Genomic DNA, 18,071 nt, shown 5'->3' on the forward strand with positions numbered 1-18,071 from the left:
ATATTGACAGCGCTAGGAGGCCATGCAAATGGCAGAGGTATGCTTTACAAAGCCCAGGTAGCGTGCACAAAACAGCACATCAGTCAGGACCACTTGAAGAGATGGTAAAGAGGAAATACTTCTGCTGCATCCAGTAAAACATAGAGATTGGCCTGCTTTAAAGGTTGACCATGTCCTTCATGGGTGTCTGTCAATACGATACTTCCCTGCTGCAAAGCTTACATTCGAAACGCCAGAACAACTAGGCCCAGAGCACAAAAATGCAGTCAGGTTGAAATACCGAGATACTGAAGAGCAATTTTGTATTTCAGAGTGGGAAAAGCAAACATGACCCCGACGTGATTTGAACACGCAACCTTCCGATCTGGAGTCAGACGCGCTACCATTGCGCCACGAGGTCCTTTGCAGTCCACCTGGTGTGTCTGATGACAGAATAAAGGTAGGAGACGTACATGCACCTGCAGAGCCTCATTGCTTCTTTAAGTAGACTGGCTAGGATAGCTTCCTTCTGTGCATCAGTACACGCTGCAGCCAAACCCTTCCCATGAAGTCTTGATGTTTATGAATTGAATGGCAAGTTTTGAAAAACTAAAGCAAGCGAGAAGAATTGCTTGCAGTTTATTGGACGTCAGCAGACGAGACCTGCGAGAGGTAAACAGAAGTTCATAGTTGATCAAGCTGAATTTTTGAGCGGAAATGCATCGTCCCTGGGTGGGCTTGAACCACCAACCTTTCGGTTAACAGCAGGACGCGCTAACCGATTGCGCCACAGAGACTCATGCAGTGCTTACACTGGGGCCTGATTGGTGTGCTGTTTGCTTATGCTTCCCAGGCAACCTGAAAACATTTCTAAAATAGCTCTATTTCCCACAGCAAATCAGGGTATCAAGCACTTCCCTACCTCCCCTAATCCACAAACACAGGGGATTTAGTAGAGGACAGAGCCCATCAACAGTGCACCAAAGCCCTCTGTGTAGGCATAACTTGCTATGAGGAGAAAGCCACAGTTGCGCACTTGTGTTAAAAGGGGACAGTAGGCTGAACCCAGAGAACACGGGAGAAATGACTCAGGATTACTAAGTGGAACACTCTGTGTCTTTGTGCCAAAAACAGCAGCGTCTTTTCGGTTAACAGCCGAACGCGCTAACCAATTGCGCCACAGAGACTCACTGACATGTGTTTTCTGCCTTTATCCTGATTGCATTGCTATTTTTTTCTGATTGGCAGAAAACCTGAACTTTTTTCTGAAAAAGGCATGCCTCTCTTAGCACTGCAGTACATTAGACTGCTCCCTTGCTTCCCTGAGTCCCCAAATACACAACCACCTTGGGCACAATAGAAGACACATTCCAGCAGATTTAGCAAGAGTGCACCAAGGTTTCTATATGTAGGTACCTTGCTGAGAAGCAAGACCTGCAGTTGCATTCTTCTGTTAAAAGAGGGCAGCAGAGTGCACCAAGAGAACTTGGGGGAAGTAGCTTATGTTAACTACTTGCCATGCTCTTTATAGATCCCTCTGTTTGACTGGGTGAATTCTAATTTCTGGGGTAGAATAAGCAATTTTTGGATCTAGATGCTGTGCGCAACAGGAATGCTATATACTGCACTGTACTGCTGCTGAAAAGTTACCAATTTTACAGGATGTTCAGGTAAGCTTTGTTTCAGAAAGCAACTTGCTAGAGGCCCTAGGACAGATTACTGGGACAAAGGAAGAGGGTTTGGGGATTAGCACATCTCCTATGAAAGGTACAGTCACGCCCGAGACAACTCTGAGTGCCTCCTCAAATTCTAAGAAATGCGAACTGGGGTCCTACGCCTTTTATTGCCAGTGGATCTTTGTGTTTCAGACAAATGTGCACGCCTCCCAGAGCCCCATGCAATGCACTTAGGGAAATGGGGGAAGGTGCTGTGAAGCCCTCTCGCTGACAATGTCTCTCTTGTCTATAATGTATCTATGAGAGAGAGAGAAATAGGCAATGCGAGAGTGAAAAAGTAAAATGGAAATGTGTCTACTGAGACCAGTATAAGGGGAAATCCTCACAATCCAGGACCGACAGTTGATTGGGAGGGCGCTTACAGGTTTCCGACACCAGACCGGTACCTGAACTCACAAACCCAAACTGCAAAGTGATGGGCATTGCCACTAGACTGCCGACCCCCTTTCGGGGCCCCAACATATATCCTTTAGTCACACCTAGAGTTCCCAGGACACTGCAGCATTCAGCGATTACACGAAAATATTGACAGCGCTAGGAGGCCATGCAAATGGCAGAGGTATGCTTTACAAAGCCCACGTAGCGTGCACAAAACAGCACATCAGTCAGGCCCACTTGAAGAGATGGTAAAGAGGAAATACTTCTGCTGCATCCAGTAAAACATAGAGATTGCCCTGCTTTAAAGGTTGACCATGTCCTTCATGGGTGTCTGTCAATATGATACTTCCCTGCTGCAAAGTTTACATTCGAAACGCCAGAACAACTAGGCCCAGAGCACAAAGATGCAGTCAGGTTGAAATAACGAGATACTGAAGAGCAATTTTGTATTTCAGAGTGGGAAAAGGAAGTATGACCCCGACGTGATTTGAACACACAACCTTCTGATCTGGAGTCAGATACGCTACCATTGCGCCACGAGGTCCTTGTGGCAATCCACCTGGTGTGTCTGATGACAGAATAAAGGTAGGAGACGTACATGCACCTGCAGAGCCTCATTGCTTCTTTAGGTAGACTGGCTAGGATAGCTTCCTTCTGTGCATCAGTACACGCTGCAGCCAAACCCTTCCCATGAAGTCTTGATGTTTATGAATTGAATGGCAGGTTTTGAAAAACTAAAGCAAGCGAGAAGAATTGCTTGCAGTTTATTGGATTTTTTGGACGTCAGCAGACGAGACCTGCGAGAGGTAAACAGAAGTTCATAGTTGGTCATGCTGAATTTTTGAGCCAAAATGCATCGTCCCTGGGTGGGCTTGAACCACCAACCTTTCGATTAACAGCCGAACGCGCTAACCGATTGCGCCACAGAGACTCATGCAGTGCTTACACTGGGGCCTGGTTGGTGTGCTGTTTGCTTATGCTTCCCAGGCAACCTGAAAATATTTCTAAAATAGCTCTATTTCCCACAGCAAATCAGGGTATCAAGCACTTCCCTACCTCCCGTAATCCACAAACACAGGGGATTTAGTAGAGGACAGAGCCCATCAACAGTGCACCAAATTTCCTCTGTGTAGGCATAACTTGCTATGAGGAGAAAGCCACAGTTGCGCACTTGTGTTAAAAGGGGACAGTAGGCTGAACCCAGAGAACACGGGAGAAATGACTCAGGATTACTAAGTGGAACACTCTGTGTCTTTGTGCCAAAAACAGCAGCGTCTTTTCGGTTAACAGCCGAACGCGCTAACCAATTGCGCCACAGAGACTCACTGACATGTGTTTTCTGCCTTTATCCTGATTGCATTGTTATTTTTTTCTGATTGGCAGAAAACCTGAACTTTTTTCTGAAATAGGAATGCCTTTCTTAGCACTGCAGTGCATTAGACTGCTCCCTTGCTTCCCTGAGTCCCCAAATGCACAACCACCTTGGGCACAATAGAAGACACATTCCAGCAGATTTAGCAAGAGTGCACCAAGGTTTCTATATGTAGGTAGCTTGCTGAGAAGCAAGACCTGCAGTTGCATTCTTCTGTTAAAAGAGGGCAGCAGAGTGCACCAAGAGAACTTGGGGGAAGTAGCTTATGTTAACTACTTGCCATGCTCTTTATAGATCCCTCTGTTTGACTGGGTGAATTCTAATTTCTGGGGTAGAATAAGCAATTTTTGGATCTAGATGCTGTGCGCAACAGGAATGCTATATACTGCACTGTACTGCTACTGAAAAGTTACCAATTTTACAGGATGTTCAGGTAAGCTTTGTTTCAGAAAACAACTTGCTAGAGGCCCTAGGACAGATTACTGGGACAAAGGAAGAGGGTTTGGGGATTAGCACATCTCCTATGTAAGGTACAGTCACGCCCGAGACAACTCTGAGTGCCACCTCAAATTCTAAGAAATGCGAACTAGGGTCCTACGCTTTTTATTGCCAGTGGATCTTTGTGTTTCAGACAAATGTGCACGCCTCCCAGAGCCCCTTGCAATGCACTTAGGGAAATGGGGGAAGGTGCTGTGAAGCCCTCTCGCTGACAATGTCTCTCTTGTCTATAATGTATCTATGAGAGAGAGAGAAATAGGCTATGCGAGAGTGAAAAAGTAAAATGGAAATGTGTCTACTGAGACCAGTATAAGGGGAAATCCTCACAATCCAGGACCGACAGTTGATTGGGAGGGCGCTTACAGGTTTCCGACACCAGACCGGTACCTGAACTCACAAACCCAAACTACAAAGTGATGGGCATTGCCACTAGACTGCCGACCCCCTTTCGGGGCCCCAGCATATATCCTTTAGTCACACCTAGAGTTCCCAGGACAGTGCAGCATTCAGCGATTACACGAAAATATTGACAGCGCTAGGAGGCCATGCAAATGGCAGAGGTATGCTTTACAAAGCCCAGGTAGCGTGCACAAAACAGCACATCAGTCAGGACCACTTGAAGAGATGGTAAAGAGGAAATACTTCTGCTGCATCCAGTAAAACATAGAGATTGGCCTGCTTTAAAGGTTGACCATGTCCTTCATGGGTGTCTGTCAATACGATACTTCCCTGCTGCAAAGCTTACATTCGAAACGCCAGAACAACTAGGCCCAGAGCACAAAGATGCAGTCAGGTTGAAATACCGAGATACTGAAGAGCAATTTTGTATTTCAGAGTGGGAAAAGCAAACATGACCCCGACGTGATTTGAACACGCAACCTTCCGATCTGGAGTTTGACGCGCTACCATTGCGCCACGAGGTCCTTTGCAGTCCACCTGGTGTGTCTGATGACAGAATAAAGGTAGGAGACGTACATGCACCTGCAGAGCCTCATTGCTTCTTTAAGTAGACTGGCTAGGATAGCTTCCTTCTGTGCATCAGTACACGCTGCAGCCAAACCCTTCCCATGAAGTCTTGATGTTTATGAATTGAATGGCAAGTTTTGAAAAACTAAAGCAAGCGAGAAGAATTGCTTGCAGTTTATTGGACGTCAGCAGACGAGACCTGCGAGAGGTAAACAGAAGTTCATAGTTGATCAAGCTGAATTTTTGAGCGGAAATGCATCGTCCCTGGGTGGGCTTGAACCACCAACCTTTCGGTTAACAGCAGGACGCGCTAACCGATTGCGCCACAGAGACTCATGCAGTGCTTACACTGGGGCCTGATTGGTGTGCTGTTTGCTTATGCTTCCCAGGCAACCTGAAAACATTTCTAAAATAGCTCTATTTCCCACAGCAAATCAGGGTATCAAGCACTTCCCTACCTCCCCTAATCCACAAACACAGGGGATTTAGTAGAGGACAGAGCCCATCAACAGTGCACCAAATGTCCTCTGTGTAGGCATAACTTGCTATGAGGAGAAAGCCACAGTTGCGCACTTGTGTTAAAAGGGGACAGTAGGCTGAACCCAGAGAACACGGGAGAAATGACTCAGGATTACTAAGTGGAACACTCTGTGTCTTTGTGCCAAAAACAGCAGCGTCTTTTCGGTTAACAGCCGAACGCGCTAACCAATTGCGCCACAGAGACTCACTGACATGTGTTTTCTGCCTTTATCCTGATTGCATTGCTATTTTTTTCTGATTGGCAGAAAACCTGAACTTTTTTCTGAAAAAGGCATGCCTCTCTTAGCACTGCAGTACATTAGACTGCTCCCTTGCTTCCCTGAGTCCCCAAATACACAACCACCTTGGGCACAATAGAAGACACATTCCAGCAGATTTAGCAAGAGTGCACCAAGGTTTCTATATGTAGGTACCTTGCTGAGAAGCAAGACCTGCAGTTGCATTCTTCTGTTAAAAGAGGGCAGCAGAGTGCACCAAGAGAACTTGGGGGAAGTAGCTTATGTTAACTACTTGCCATGCTCTTTATAGATCCCTCTGTTTGACTGGGTGAATTCTAATTTCTGGGGTAGAATAAGCAATTTTTGGATCTAGATGCTGTGCGCAACAGGAATGCTATATACTGCACTGTACTGCTACTGAAAAGTTACCAATTTTACAGGATGTTCAGGTAAGCTTTGTTTCAGAAAACAACTTGCTAGAGGCCCTAGGACAGATTAGTGGGACAAAGGAAGAGGGTTTGGGGATTAGCACATCTCCTATGTAAGGTACTGTCACGCCCGAGACAACTCTGAGTGCCACCTCAAATTCTAAGAAATGCGAACTAGGGTCCTACGCTTGTTATTGCCAGTGGATCTTTGTGTTTCAGACAAATGTGCACGCCTCCCAGAGCCCCTTGCAATGCACTTAGGGAAATGGGGGAAGGTGCTGTGAAGCCCTCTCGCTGACAATGGCTCTCTTATCTATAATGTATCTATGAGAGAGAGAGAAATAGGCAATGCGAGAGTGAAAAAGTAAAATGGAAATGTGTCTACTGAGACCAGTATAAGGGGAAATCCTCACAATCCAGGACCGACAGTTGATTGGGAGGGCGCTTACAGGTTTCCGACACCAGACCGGTACCTGAACTCAAAAACCCAAACTGCAAAGTGATGGGCATTGCCACTAGACTGCCAACCCCCTTTCGGGGCCCCAGCATATATCCTTTAGTCACACCTAGAGTTCCCAGGACAGTGCAGCATTCAGCGATTACACGAAAATATTGACAGCGCTAGGAGGCCATGCAAATGGCAGAGGTATGCTTTACAAAGCCCACGTAGCGTGCACAAAACAGCACATCAGTCAGGCCCACTTGAAGAGATGGTAAAGAGGAAATACTTCTGCTACATCCAGTAAAACATAGAGATTGGCCTGCTTAAAGGTTGACCATGTCCTTCATGGGTGTCTGTCAATATGATACTTCCCTGCTGCAAAGCTTACATTCGAAACGCCAGAACAACTAGGCCCAGAGCACAAAGATGCAGTCAGGTTGAAATACCGAGATACTGAAGAGCAATTTTGTATTTCAGAGTGGGAAAAGCAAATATGACCCCGACGTGATTTGAACACGCATCCTTCTGATCTGGAGTCAGACGCGCTACCATTGCGCCACGAGGTCCTTGTGGCAGTCCACCTGGTGTGTCTGATGACAGAATAAAGGTAGGAGACGTACATGCACCTGCAGAGCCTCATTGCTTCTTTAAGTAGACTGGCTAGGATAGCTTCCTTCTGTGCATCAGTACACCCTGCAGCCAAACCCTTCCCATGAAGTCTTGATGTTTATGAATTGAATGGCAAGTTTTGAAAAACTAAAGCAAGCGAGAAGAATTGCTTGCAGTTTATTGGATTTTTTGGACGTCAGCAGACGAGACCTGCGAGAGGTAAACAGAAGTTCATAGTTGGTCATGCTGAATTTTTGAGCCAAAATGCATCGTCCCTGGGTGGGCTTGAACCACCAACCTTTCGGTTAACAGCCGAACGCGCTAACCGATTGCGCCACAGATACTCATGCAGTCCTTACACTGGGGCCTGATTGGTGTGCTGTTTGCTTATGCTTCCCAGGCAACCTGAAAATATTTCTAAAATAGCTCTATTTCCCACAGCAAATCAGGGTATCAAGCACTTCCCTACCTCCCCTAATCCACAAACACAGGGGATTTAGTAGAGGACAGAGCCCATCAACAGTGCACCAAATGTCCTCTGTGTAGGCATAACTTGCTATGAGGAGAAAGCCACAGTTGCGCACTTGTGTTAAAAGGGGACAGTAGGATGAACCCAGAGAACACGGGAGAAATGACTCAGGTTTACTGAGTGGAACACTTTGTGTCTTTGTGCCAAAAACAGCAGCGTCTTTTCGGTTAACAGCCGAACGCGCTAACCAATTGCGCCACAGAGACTCACTGGCATGTGTGTTCTGCCTTTGGCCTGATTGCATTGCTATTTTTTTCTGATTGGCAGAAAACCTGAACTTTTTTCTGAAAAAGCCATGCCTCTCTTAGCACTACAGTGCATTAGACTGCTCCCTTGCTTCCCTGAGTCCCCAAATACACAACCACCTTGGGCACAATAGAAGACACATTCCAGCAGATTTAGCAAGAGTGCACCAAGGTTTCTATATGTAGGTACCTTGCTGAGAAGCAAGACCTGCAGTTGCATTCTTCTGTTAAAAGAGGGCAGCAGAGTGCACCAAGAGAACTTGGGGGAAGTAGCTTATGTTAACTACTTGCCATGCTCTTTATAGATCCCTCTGTTTGACTGGGTGAATTCTAGTTTCTGGGGTAGAGTAAGCAATTTTTGGATCTAGATGCTGTGCGCAACAGGAATGCTATATAATGCACTGTACTGCTACTGAAAAGTTACCAATTTTACAGGATGTTCAGGTAAGCTTTGTTTCAGAAAACAACTTGCTAGAGGCCCTAGGACAGATTACTGGGACAAAGGAAGAGGGTTTGGGGATTAGCACATCTCCTATGAAAGGTACAGTCACGCCCGAGACAACTCTGAGTGCCACCTCAAATTCTAAGAAATGCGAACCAGGGCCTTACGCTTTTAATTGCCAGTGGATCTTTGTGTTTCAGACAAATGTGCACGCCTCCCAGAGCCCCATGCAATGCACTTAGGGAAATGGGGGAAGGTGCTGTGCAACCCTCTCGCTGACAATGTCTCTCTTGTCTATAATGTATCTATGAGAGAGAGAGAAATAGGCAATGCGAGAGTGAAAAAGTAAAATGGAAATGTGTCTACTGAGACCAGTATAAGGGGAAATCCTCACAATCCAGGACCGACAGTTGATTGGGAGGGCGCTTACAGGTTTCCGACACCAGACCGGTACCTGAACTCACAAACCCAAACTGCAAAGTGATGGGCATTGCCACTAGACTGCCGACCCCCTTTCGGGGCCCCAGCATGTATCCTTTAGTCACACCTAGAGTTCCCAGGACAGTGCAGCATTCAGCGATTACACGAAAATATTGACAGCGCTAGGAGGCCATGCAAATGGCAGAGGTATGCTTTACAAAGCCCACGTAGCGTACACAAAACAGCACATCAGTCAGGCCCACTTGAAGAGATGGTAAAGAGGAAATACTTCTGCTGCATCCAGTAAAACATAGAGATTGGCCTGCTTTAAAGGTTGACCATGTCCTTCATGGGTGTCTGTCAATATGATACTTCCCTGCTGCAAAGTTTACATTCGAAACGCCAGAACAACTAGGCCCAGAGCACAAAGATGCAGTCAGGTTGAAATAACGAGATACTGAAGAGCAATTTTGTATTTCAGAGTGGGAAAAGCAAATATGACCCCGACGTGATTTGAACACGCAACCTTCTGATCTGGAGTCAGACGCGCTACCATTGCGCCACGAGGTCCTTGGCAGTCCACCTGGTGTGTCTGATGACAGAATAAAGGTAGGAGACGTACATGCACCTGCAGAGCCTCATTGCTTCTTTAAGTAGACTGGCTAGGATAGCTTCCTTCTGTGCATCAGTACACGCTGCAGCCAAACCCTTCCCATGAAGTCTTGATGTTTATGAATTGAATGGCAAGTTTTGAAAAACTAAAGCAAGCGAGAAGAATTGCTTGCAGTTTATTGGATTTTTTGGACGTCAGCAGACGAGACCTGCGAGAGGTAAACAGAAGTTCATAGTTGGTCACGCTGAATTTTTGACCCAAAATGCATCGTCCCTCGGTGGGCTTGAACCACCAACCTTTTGGTTAACAGCCGAACGCGCTAACCGATTGCGCCATAGAGACTCATGCAGTGCTTACATTGGGGCCTGATTGGTGTGCTGTTTGCTTATGCTTCCCAGGCAACCTGAAAATATTTCTAAAATAGCTCTATTTCCCACAGCAAATCAGGGTATCAAGCACTTCCCTACCTCCCCTAATACACAAACACAGGGGATTTAGTAGAGGACAGAGCCCATCAACAGTGCACCAAATGCCCTCTGTGTAGGCATAACTTGCTATGAGGAGAAAGCCACAGTTGCGCACTTGTGTTAAAAGGGGACAGTAGGCTGAACCCAGAGAACACGGGAGAAATGACTCAGGTTTACTAAGTGGAACACTCTGTGTCTTTGTGCCCAAAACAGCAGCGTCTTTTCGGTTAACAGCCGAACGCGCTAACCAATTGCGCCACAGAGACTCACTGGCATGTGTGTTCTGCCTTTGGCCTGATTACATTGCTATTTTTTTCTGATTGGCAGAAAACCTGAACTTTTTTCTAAAAAGGCATGCCTCTCTTAGCACTGCAGTGCATTAGACTGCTCCCTTGCTTCCCTGAGTCCCCAAATACACAACCACCTTGGGCACAATAGAAGACACATTCCAGCAGATTTAGCAAGAGTGCACCAAGGATTCTATATGTAGGTACCTTGCTGAGAAGCAAGACCTGCAGTTGCATTCTTCTGTTAAAAGAGGGCAGCATAGTGCACCAAGAGAACTTGGGGGAAGTAGCTTATGTTAACTACTTGCCATGCTCTTTATAGATCCCTCTGTTTGACTGGGTGAATTCTAATTTCTGGGGTAGAGTAAGCAATTTTTGGATCTAGATGCTGTGCGCAACAGGAATGCTATATACTGCACTTTACTGCTACTGAAAAGTTACCAATTTTACAGGATGTTCAGGTAAGCTTTGTTTCAGAAAACAACTTGCTAGAGGCACTAAGACAGATTACTGGGACAAAGGAAGAGGGTTTGGGGATTAGCACATCTCCTATGAAAGGTACAGTCACGCCCGAGACAACTCTGAGTGTCACCTCAAATTCTAAGAAATGCAAACTAGGGACCTACGCTTTTTATTGCTAGGGGATCTTTGTGTTTCAGACAAATGTGCACGCCTCCCAGAGCCCCTTGCAATGCACTTAGGGAAAGGGGGAAGGTGCTGTGAAGCCCTCTCGCTGACAATGTCTCTCTTGTCTATAATGTATCTATGAGAGAGAGAGAAATAGGCAATGCGAGAGTGAAAAAGTAAAATGGAAATGTGTCTACTGAGACCAGTATAAGGGGAAATCCTCACAATCCAGGACCGACAGTTGATTGGGAGGGCGCTTACAGGTTTCCGACACCAGACCGGTACCTGAACTCACAAACCCAAACTGCAAAGTGATGCCCATTGCCACTAGACTGCCGACCCCCTTTCGGGGCCCCAACATATATCCTTTAGTCACACCTAGAGTTCCCAGGACAGTGCAGCATTCAGCGATTACACGAAAATATTGACAGCGCTAGGAGGCCATGCAAATGACAGAGGTATGCTTTACAAAGCCCACGTAGCGTGCACAAAACAGCACATCAGTCAGGCCCACTTGAAGAGATGGTAAAGAGGAAATACTTCTGCTGCATCCAGTAAAACATAGAGATTGGCCTGCTTTAAAGGTTGACCATGTCCTTCATGGGTGTCAGTCAATATGAAACTTCCCTGCTGCAAAGCTTACATTCGAAACGCCAGAACAACTAGGCCCAGAGCACAAAGATGCAGTCAGGTTGAAATAACGAGATACTGAAGAGCAATTTTGTATTTCAGAGTGGGAAAAGGAAGTATGACCCCGACGTGATTTGAACACACAACCTTTTGATCTGGAGTCAGACGCGCTACCATTGCGCCACGAGCTCCTTGTGGCAATCCACCTGGTGTGTCTGATGACAGAATAAAGGTAGGAGACGTACATGCACCTGCAGAGCCTCATTGCTTCTTTAGGTAGACTGGCTAGGATAGCTTCCTTCTGTGCATCAGTACACGCTGCAGCCAAACCCTTCCCATGAAGTCTTGATGTTTATGAATTGAATGGCAAGTTTTGAAAAACTAAAGCAAGCGAGAAGAATTGCTTGCAGTTTATTGGATTTTTTGGACGTCAGCAGACGAGACCTGCGAGAGGTAAACAGAAGTTCATAGTTGGTCACGCTGATTTTTTGAGCCAAAATGCATCGTCCCTGGGTGGGCTTGAACCACCAACCTTTCGGTTAACAGCCGAACGCGCTAACCGATTGCGCCACAGAGACTCATGCAGTGCTTACACTGGGGCCTGATTGGTGTGCTGTTTGCTTATGCTTCCCAGGCAACCTGAAAATATTTCTAAAATAGCTCTATTTCCCACAGCAAATCAGGGTATCAAGCACTTCCCTACCTCCCCTAATCCACAAATACAGGGGATTTAGTAGAAGACAGAGCCCATCAACAGTGCACCAAATGTCCTCTGTGTAGGCATAACTTGCTATGAGGAGAAAGCCACAGTTGCGCACTTGTGTTAAATGGGGACAGTAGGCTGAACCCAGAGAACACGGGAGAAATGACTCAGGTTTACTGAGTGGAACACTCTGTGTCTTTGTGCCAAAAACAGCAGCGTCTTTTCGGTTAACAGCCGAACGCGCTAACCAATTGTGCCACAGAGACTCACTGGAATGTGTGTTCTGCCTTTGGCCTGATTGCATTGCTATTTATTTCTGATTGGCAGAAAACCTGAACTTTTTTCTGAAAAAGGCATGCCTCTCTTAGCACTGCAGTGCATTAGACTGCTCCCTTGCTTCCCTGAGTCCCCAAATACACAACCACCTTGGGCACAATAGAAGACACATTCCAGCAGATTTAGCAAGAGTGCACCAAGGTTTCTATATGTAGGTACCTTGCTGAGAAGCAAGACCTGCAGTTGCATTCTTCTGTTAAAAGAGGGCAGCAGAGTGCACCAAGAGAACTTGGGGGAAGTAGCTTATGTTAACTACTTGCCATGATCTTTATAGATCCCTCTGTTTGACTGGGTGAATTCTAATTTCTGGGGTAGAGTAAGCAATTTTTGGATCTAGATGCTGTGCGCAACAGGAATGCTATATACTGCACTGTACTGCTACTGAAAAGTTACCAATTTTACAGGATGTTCAGGTAAGCTTTGTTTCAGAAAACAACTTGCTAGAGGCCCTAGGACAGATTACTGGGACAAAGGAAGAGGGTTTGGGGATTAGCACATCTCCTATGAAAGGTAAAGTCACGCCCGAGACAACTCTGAGTGCCTCCTCAAATTCTAAGAAATGCGAACTGGGGTCCTACGCCTTTTATTGCCAGTGGATCTTTGTGTTTCAGACAAATGTGCACGCCTCCCAGAGCCCCTTGCAATGCACTTAGGGAAATGGGGGAAGGTGCTGTGAAGCCCTCTCGCTGACAATGTCTCTCTTGTCTATAATGTATCTATGAGAGAGAGAGAAATAGGCAATGCGAGAGTGAAAAAGTAAAATGGAAATGTGTCTACTGAGACCAGTATAAGGGGAAATCCTCACAATCCAGGACCGACAGTTGATTGGGAGGGCGCTTACAGTTTTCTGACACCAGACCGGTACCTGAACTCACAAACCCAAACTACAAAGTGATGCCCATTGCCACTAGACTGCCGACCCCCTTTCGGGGCCCCAACATATATCCTTTAGTCACACCTAGAGTTCCCAGGACAGTGCAGCATTCAGCGATTACACGAAAATATTGACAGCGCTAGGAGGCCATGCAAATGGCAGAGGTATGCTTTACAAAGCCCACGTAGCGTGCACAAAACAGCACATCAGTCAGGCCCACTTGAAGAGATGGTAAAGAGGAAATACTTCTGCTGCATCCAGTAAAACATAGAGATTGGCCTGCTTTAAAGCTTGACCATGTCCTTCATGGGTGTCTGTCAATATGATACTTCCCTGGTGCAAAGTTTACATTCGAAACGCCAGAACAACTAGGCCCAGAGCACAAAGATGCAGTCAGGTTGAATTAACGAGATACTGAAGAGCAATTTTGTATTTCAGAGTGGGAAAAGGAAATATGACCCCGACGTGATTTGAACACACAACCTTCTGATCTGGAGTCAGAAACGCGCTACCATTGCGCCACGAGGTCCTTGTGGAAATCCACCTGGTATGTCTGATGACAGAATAAAGGTAGGAGACGTGCATGGACCTGCAGAGCCTCATTGCTTCTTTAAGTAGACTGGCTAGGATAGCTTCCTTCTGTGCATCAGTACACGCTGCAGCCAAACCCTTCCCATGAAGTCTTGATGTTTATGAATTGAATGGCAAGTTTTGAAAAACTAAAGCAAGCGAGAAGAATTGCTTGCAGTTTATTGGATTTTTTGGACGTCAGCAGACGAGACCTGCGAGAGGTAAACAGAAGTTCATAGTTGGTCATGCTGAATTTTTGAGCCAAAATGCATCGTCCCTGGGTGGGCTTGAACCACCAACCTTTCGGTTAACAGCCGAACGCGCTAACCGATTGCGCCACAGAGACTCATGCAGTGCTTACACTGGGGCCTGATTGGTGTGCTGTTTGCTTATGCTCCCCAGGCAACCTGAAAATATTTCTAAAATAGCTCTATTTCCCACAGCAAATCAGGGTATGAAGTACTTCCCTACCTCCCGTAATCCACAAACACAGGGGATTTAGTAGAGGACAGAGCCCATCAACAGTGCACCAAATGCCCTCTGTGTAGGCATAACTTGCTATGAGGAGAAAGCCACAGTTGCGCACTTGTGTTAAAAGGGGACAGTAGGCTGAACCCAGAGAACACGGGAGAAATGACTCAGGTTTACTGAGTGGAACACTCTGTGTCTTTGTGCCCAAAACAGCAGCGTCTTTTCGGTTAACAGCCGAACGCGCTAACCAATTGCGCCACAGAGACTCACTGGCATGTGTGTTCTGCCTTTGGCCTGATTGCATTGCTATTTTTTTCTGATTGGCAGAAAACCTGAACTTTTTTCTGAAAAAGGCATGCCTCTCGTAGCACTGCAGTGCATTAGACTGCTCCCTTGCTTCCCTGAGTCCCCAAATACACAACCACCTTGGGCACAATAGAAGACACATTCCAGCAGATTTAGCAAGAGTGCACCAAGGTTTCTATATGTAGGTACCTTGCTGAGAAGCAAGACCTGCAGTTGCATTCTTCTGTTAAAAGAGGGCAGCAGAGTGCACCAAGAGAACTTGGGGGAAGTAGCTTATGTTAACTACTTGCCATGCTCTTTATAGATCCCTCTGTTTGACTGGGTGAATTCTAATTTCTGGGGTAGAGTAAGCAATTTTTGGATCTAGATGCTGTGCGCAACAGGAATGCTATATACTGCACTGTACTGCTACTGAAAAGTTACCAATTTTACAGGATGTTCAGGTAAGCTTTGTTTCAGAAAACAACTTGCTAGAGGCACTAAGACAGATTACTGGGACAAAGGAAGAGGGTTTGGGGATTAGCACATCTCCTATGAAAGGTACAGTCACGCCCGAGACAACTCTGAGTGTCACCTCAAATTCTAAGAAATGCAAACTAGGGACCTACGCTTTTTATTGCCAGTGGATCTTTGTGTTTCAGACAAATGTGCACGCCTCCCAGAGCCCCTTGCAATGCACTTAGGGAAATGGGGGAAGGTGCTGTGAAGCCCTCTCGCTGACAATGTCTCTCTTGTCTATAATGTATCTATGAGAGAGAGAGAAATAGGCAATGCGAGAGTGAAAAAGTAAAATGGAAATGTGTCTACTGAGACCAGTATAAGGGGAAATCCTCACAATCCAGGACCGACAGTTGATTGGGAGGGCGCTTACAGGTTTCCGACACCAGACCGGTACCTGAACTCACAAACCCAAACTGAAAAGTGATGGGCATTGCCACTAGACTGCCGACCCCCTTTCGGGGCCCCAGCATATATCCTTTAGTCACACCTAGAGTTCCCAGGACAGTGCAGCATTCAGCGATTACACGAAAATATTGACAGCGCTAGGAGGCCATGCAAATGGCAGAGGTATGCTTTACAAAGCCCACGTAGCGTGCACAAAACAGCACATCAGTCAGGCCCACTTGAAGAGATGGTAAAGAGGAAATACTTCTGCTGCATCCAGTAAAACATAGAGATTGGCCTGCTTTAAAGCTTGACCATGTCCTTCATGGGTGTCTGTCAATATGATACTTCCCTGGTGCAAAGTTTACATTCGAAACGCCAGAACAACTAGGCCCAGAGCACAAAGATGCAGTCAGGTTGAATTAACGAGATACTGAAGAGCAATTTTGTATTTCAGAGTGGGAAAAGGAAATATGACCCCGACGTGATTTGAACACACAACCTTCTGATCTGGAGTCAGAAACGCGCTACCATTGCGCCACGAGGTCCTTGTGGAAATCCACCTGGTATGTCTGATGACAGAATAAAGGTAGGAGACGTGCATGGACCTGCAGAGCCTCATTGCTTCTTTAAGTAGACTGGCTAGGATAGCTTCCTTCTGTGCATCAGTACACGCTGCAGCCAAACCCTTCCCATGAAGTCTTGATGTTTATGAATTGAATGGCAAGTTTTGAAAAACTAAAGCAAGCGAGAAGAATTGCTTACAGTTTATTGGATTTTTTGGACGTCAGCAGACGAGACCTGCGAGAGGTAAACAGAAGTTCATAGTTGGTCATGCTGAATTTTTGAGCCAAAATGCATCGTCCCTGGGTGGGCTTGAACCACCAACCTGAACGCGCTAACCGATTGCGCCACAGAGACTCATGCAGTGCTTACACTGGGGCCTGATTGGTGTGCTGTTTGCTTATGCTTCCCAGGCAACCTGAAAATATTTCTAAAATAGCTCTATTTCCCACAGCAAATCAGGGTATCAAGCACTTCCCTACCTCCCCTAATCCACAAACACAGGGGATTTAGTAGAGGACAGAGCCCATCAACAGTGCATCAAATGTCCTCTGTGTAGGCATAACTTGCTATGAGGAGAAAGCCACAGTTGCGCACTTGTGTTAAAAGGGGACAGTAGGATGAACCCAGAGAACACGGGAGAAATGACTCAGGTTTACTGAGTGGAACACTTTGTGTCTTTGTGCCAAAAACAGCAGCGTCTTTTCGGTTAACAGCCGAACGCGCTAACCAATTGCGCCACAGAGACTCACTGGCATGTGTGTTCTGCCTTTGGCCTGATTGCATTGCTATTTTTTTCTGATTGGCAGAAAACCTGAACTTTTTTCTGAAAAAGCCATGCCTCTCTTAGCACTACAGTGCATTAGACTGCTCCCTTGCTTCCCTGAGTCCCCAAATACACAACCACCTTGGGCACAATAGAAGACACATTCCAGCAGATTTAGCAAGAGTGCACCAAGGTTTCTATATGTAGGTACCTTGCTGAGAAGCAAGACCTGCAGTTGCATTCTTCTGTTAAAAGAGGGCAGCAGAGTGCACCAAGAGAACTTGGGGGAAGTAGCTTATGTTAACTACTTGCCATGCTCTTTATAGATCCCTCTGTTTGACTGGGTGAATTCTAGTTTCTGGGGTAGAGTAAGCAATTTTTGGATCTAGATGCTGTGCGCAACAGGAATGCTATATAATGCACTGTACTGCTACTGAAAAGTTACCAATTTTACAGGATGTTCAGGTAAGCTTTGTTTCAGAAAACAACTTGCTAGAGGCCCTAGGACAGATTACTGGGACAAAGGAAGAGGGTTTGGGGATTAGCACATCTCCTATGAAAGGTACAGTCACGCCCGAGACAACTCTGAGTGCCACCTCAAATTCTAAGAAATGCGAACCAGGGCCTTACGCTTTTAATTGCCAGTGGATCTTTGTGTTTCAGACAAATGTGCACGCCTCCCAGAGCCCCATGCAATGCACTTAGGGAAATGGGGGAAGGTGCTGTGCAACCCTCTCGCTGACAATGTCTCTCTTGTCTATAATGTATCTATGAGAGAGAGAGAAATAGGCAATGCGAGAGTGAAAAAGTAAAATGGAAATGTGTCTACTGAGACCAGTATAAGGGGAAATCCTCACAATCCAGGACCGACAGTTGATTGGGAGGGCGCTTACAGGTTTCCGACACCAGACCGGTACCTGAACTCACAAACCCAAACTGCAAAGTGATGGGCATTGCCACTAGACTGCCGACCCCCTTTCGGGGCCCCAGCATGTATCCTTTAGTCACACCTAGAGTTCCCAGGACAGTGCAGCATTCAGCGATTACACGAAAATATTGACAGCGCTAGGAGGCCATGCAAATGGCAGAGGTATGCTTTACAAAGCCCACGTAGCGTACACAAAACAGCACATCAGTCAGGCCCACTTGAAGAGATGGTAAAGAGGAAAT

The 18,071-nt window shown here is 46.3% G+C and overlaps 10 non-coding genes across 10 annotated transcripts; all 10 read right to left on the reverse strand.

The window, feature by feature from the left end:
- Positions 1-328: 328 nt before the first annotated feature.
- Positions 329-400, reverse strand: TRNAW-CCA (transfer RNA tryptophan (anticodon CCA)). The gene has a single exon. It is a non-coding gene; the product is annotated as a tRNA-Trp (tRNA).
- Positions 401-2,565: 2,165 nt separating this feature from the next.
- On the reverse strand, positions 2,566-2,637 carry TRNAW-CCA (transfer RNA tryptophan (anticodon CCA)). The gene has a single exon. It is a non-coding gene; the product is annotated as a tRNA-Trp (tRNA).
- Positions 2,638-2,950: 313 nt separating this feature from the next.
- Positions 2,951-3,024, reverse strand: TRNAN-GUU (transfer RNA asparagine (anticodon GUU)). Its single transcript has one exon. It is a non-coding gene; the product is annotated as a tRNA-Asn (tRNA).
- A 4,027-nt stretch (positions 3,025-7,051) lies between these two features.
- On the reverse strand, positions 7,052-7,123 carry TRNAW-CCA (transfer RNA tryptophan (anticodon CCA)). Its single transcript has one exon. It is a non-coding gene; the product is annotated as a tRNA-Trp (tRNA).
- A 313-nt stretch (positions 7,124-7,436) lies between these two features.
- Positions 7,437-7,510, reverse strand: TRNAN-GUU (transfer RNA asparagine (anticodon GUU)). Its single transcript has one exon. It is a non-coding gene; the product is annotated as a tRNA-Asn (tRNA).
- A 1,790-nt stretch (positions 7,511-9,300) lies between these two features.
- TRNAW-CCA (transfer RNA tryptophan (anticodon CCA)) lies at positions 9,301-9,372 on the reverse strand. Its single transcript has one exon. It is a non-coding gene; the product is annotated as a tRNA-Trp (tRNA).
- A 2,558-nt stretch (positions 9,373-11,930) lies between these two features.
- Positions 11,931-12,004, reverse strand: TRNAN-GUU (transfer RNA asparagine (anticodon GUU)). The gene has a single exon. It is a non-coding gene; the product is annotated as a tRNA-Asn (tRNA).
- A 1,790-nt stretch (positions 12,005-13,794) lies between these two features.
- Positions 13,795-13,868, reverse strand: TRNAW-CCA (transfer RNA tryptophan (anticodon CCA)). The gene has a single exon. It is a non-coding gene; the product is annotated as a tRNA-Trp (tRNA).
- Positions 13,869-14,181: 313 nt separating this feature from the next.
- On the reverse strand, positions 14,182-14,255 carry TRNAN-GUU (transfer RNA asparagine (anticodon GUU)). Its single transcript has one exon. It is a non-coding gene; the product is annotated as a tRNA-Asn (tRNA).
- Positions 14,256-16,045: 1,790 nt separating this feature from the next.
- TRNAW-CCA (transfer RNA tryptophan (anticodon CCA)) lies at positions 16,046-16,119 on the reverse strand. The gene has a single exon. It is a non-coding gene; the product is annotated as a tRNA-Trp (tRNA).
- Positions 16,120-18,071: the final 1,952 nt, after the last annotated feature.

This window comes from Ambystoma mexicanum, chromosome 11, assembly GCF_040938575.1.
Source record: "Ambystoma mexicanum isolate Mex_15411 chromosome 11, UKY_AmexF1_1, whole genome shotgun sequence".
Taxonomy (NCBI): domain Eukaryota; kingdom Metazoa; phylum Chordata; class Amphibia; order Caudata; family Ambystomatidae; genus Ambystoma; species Ambystoma mexicanum.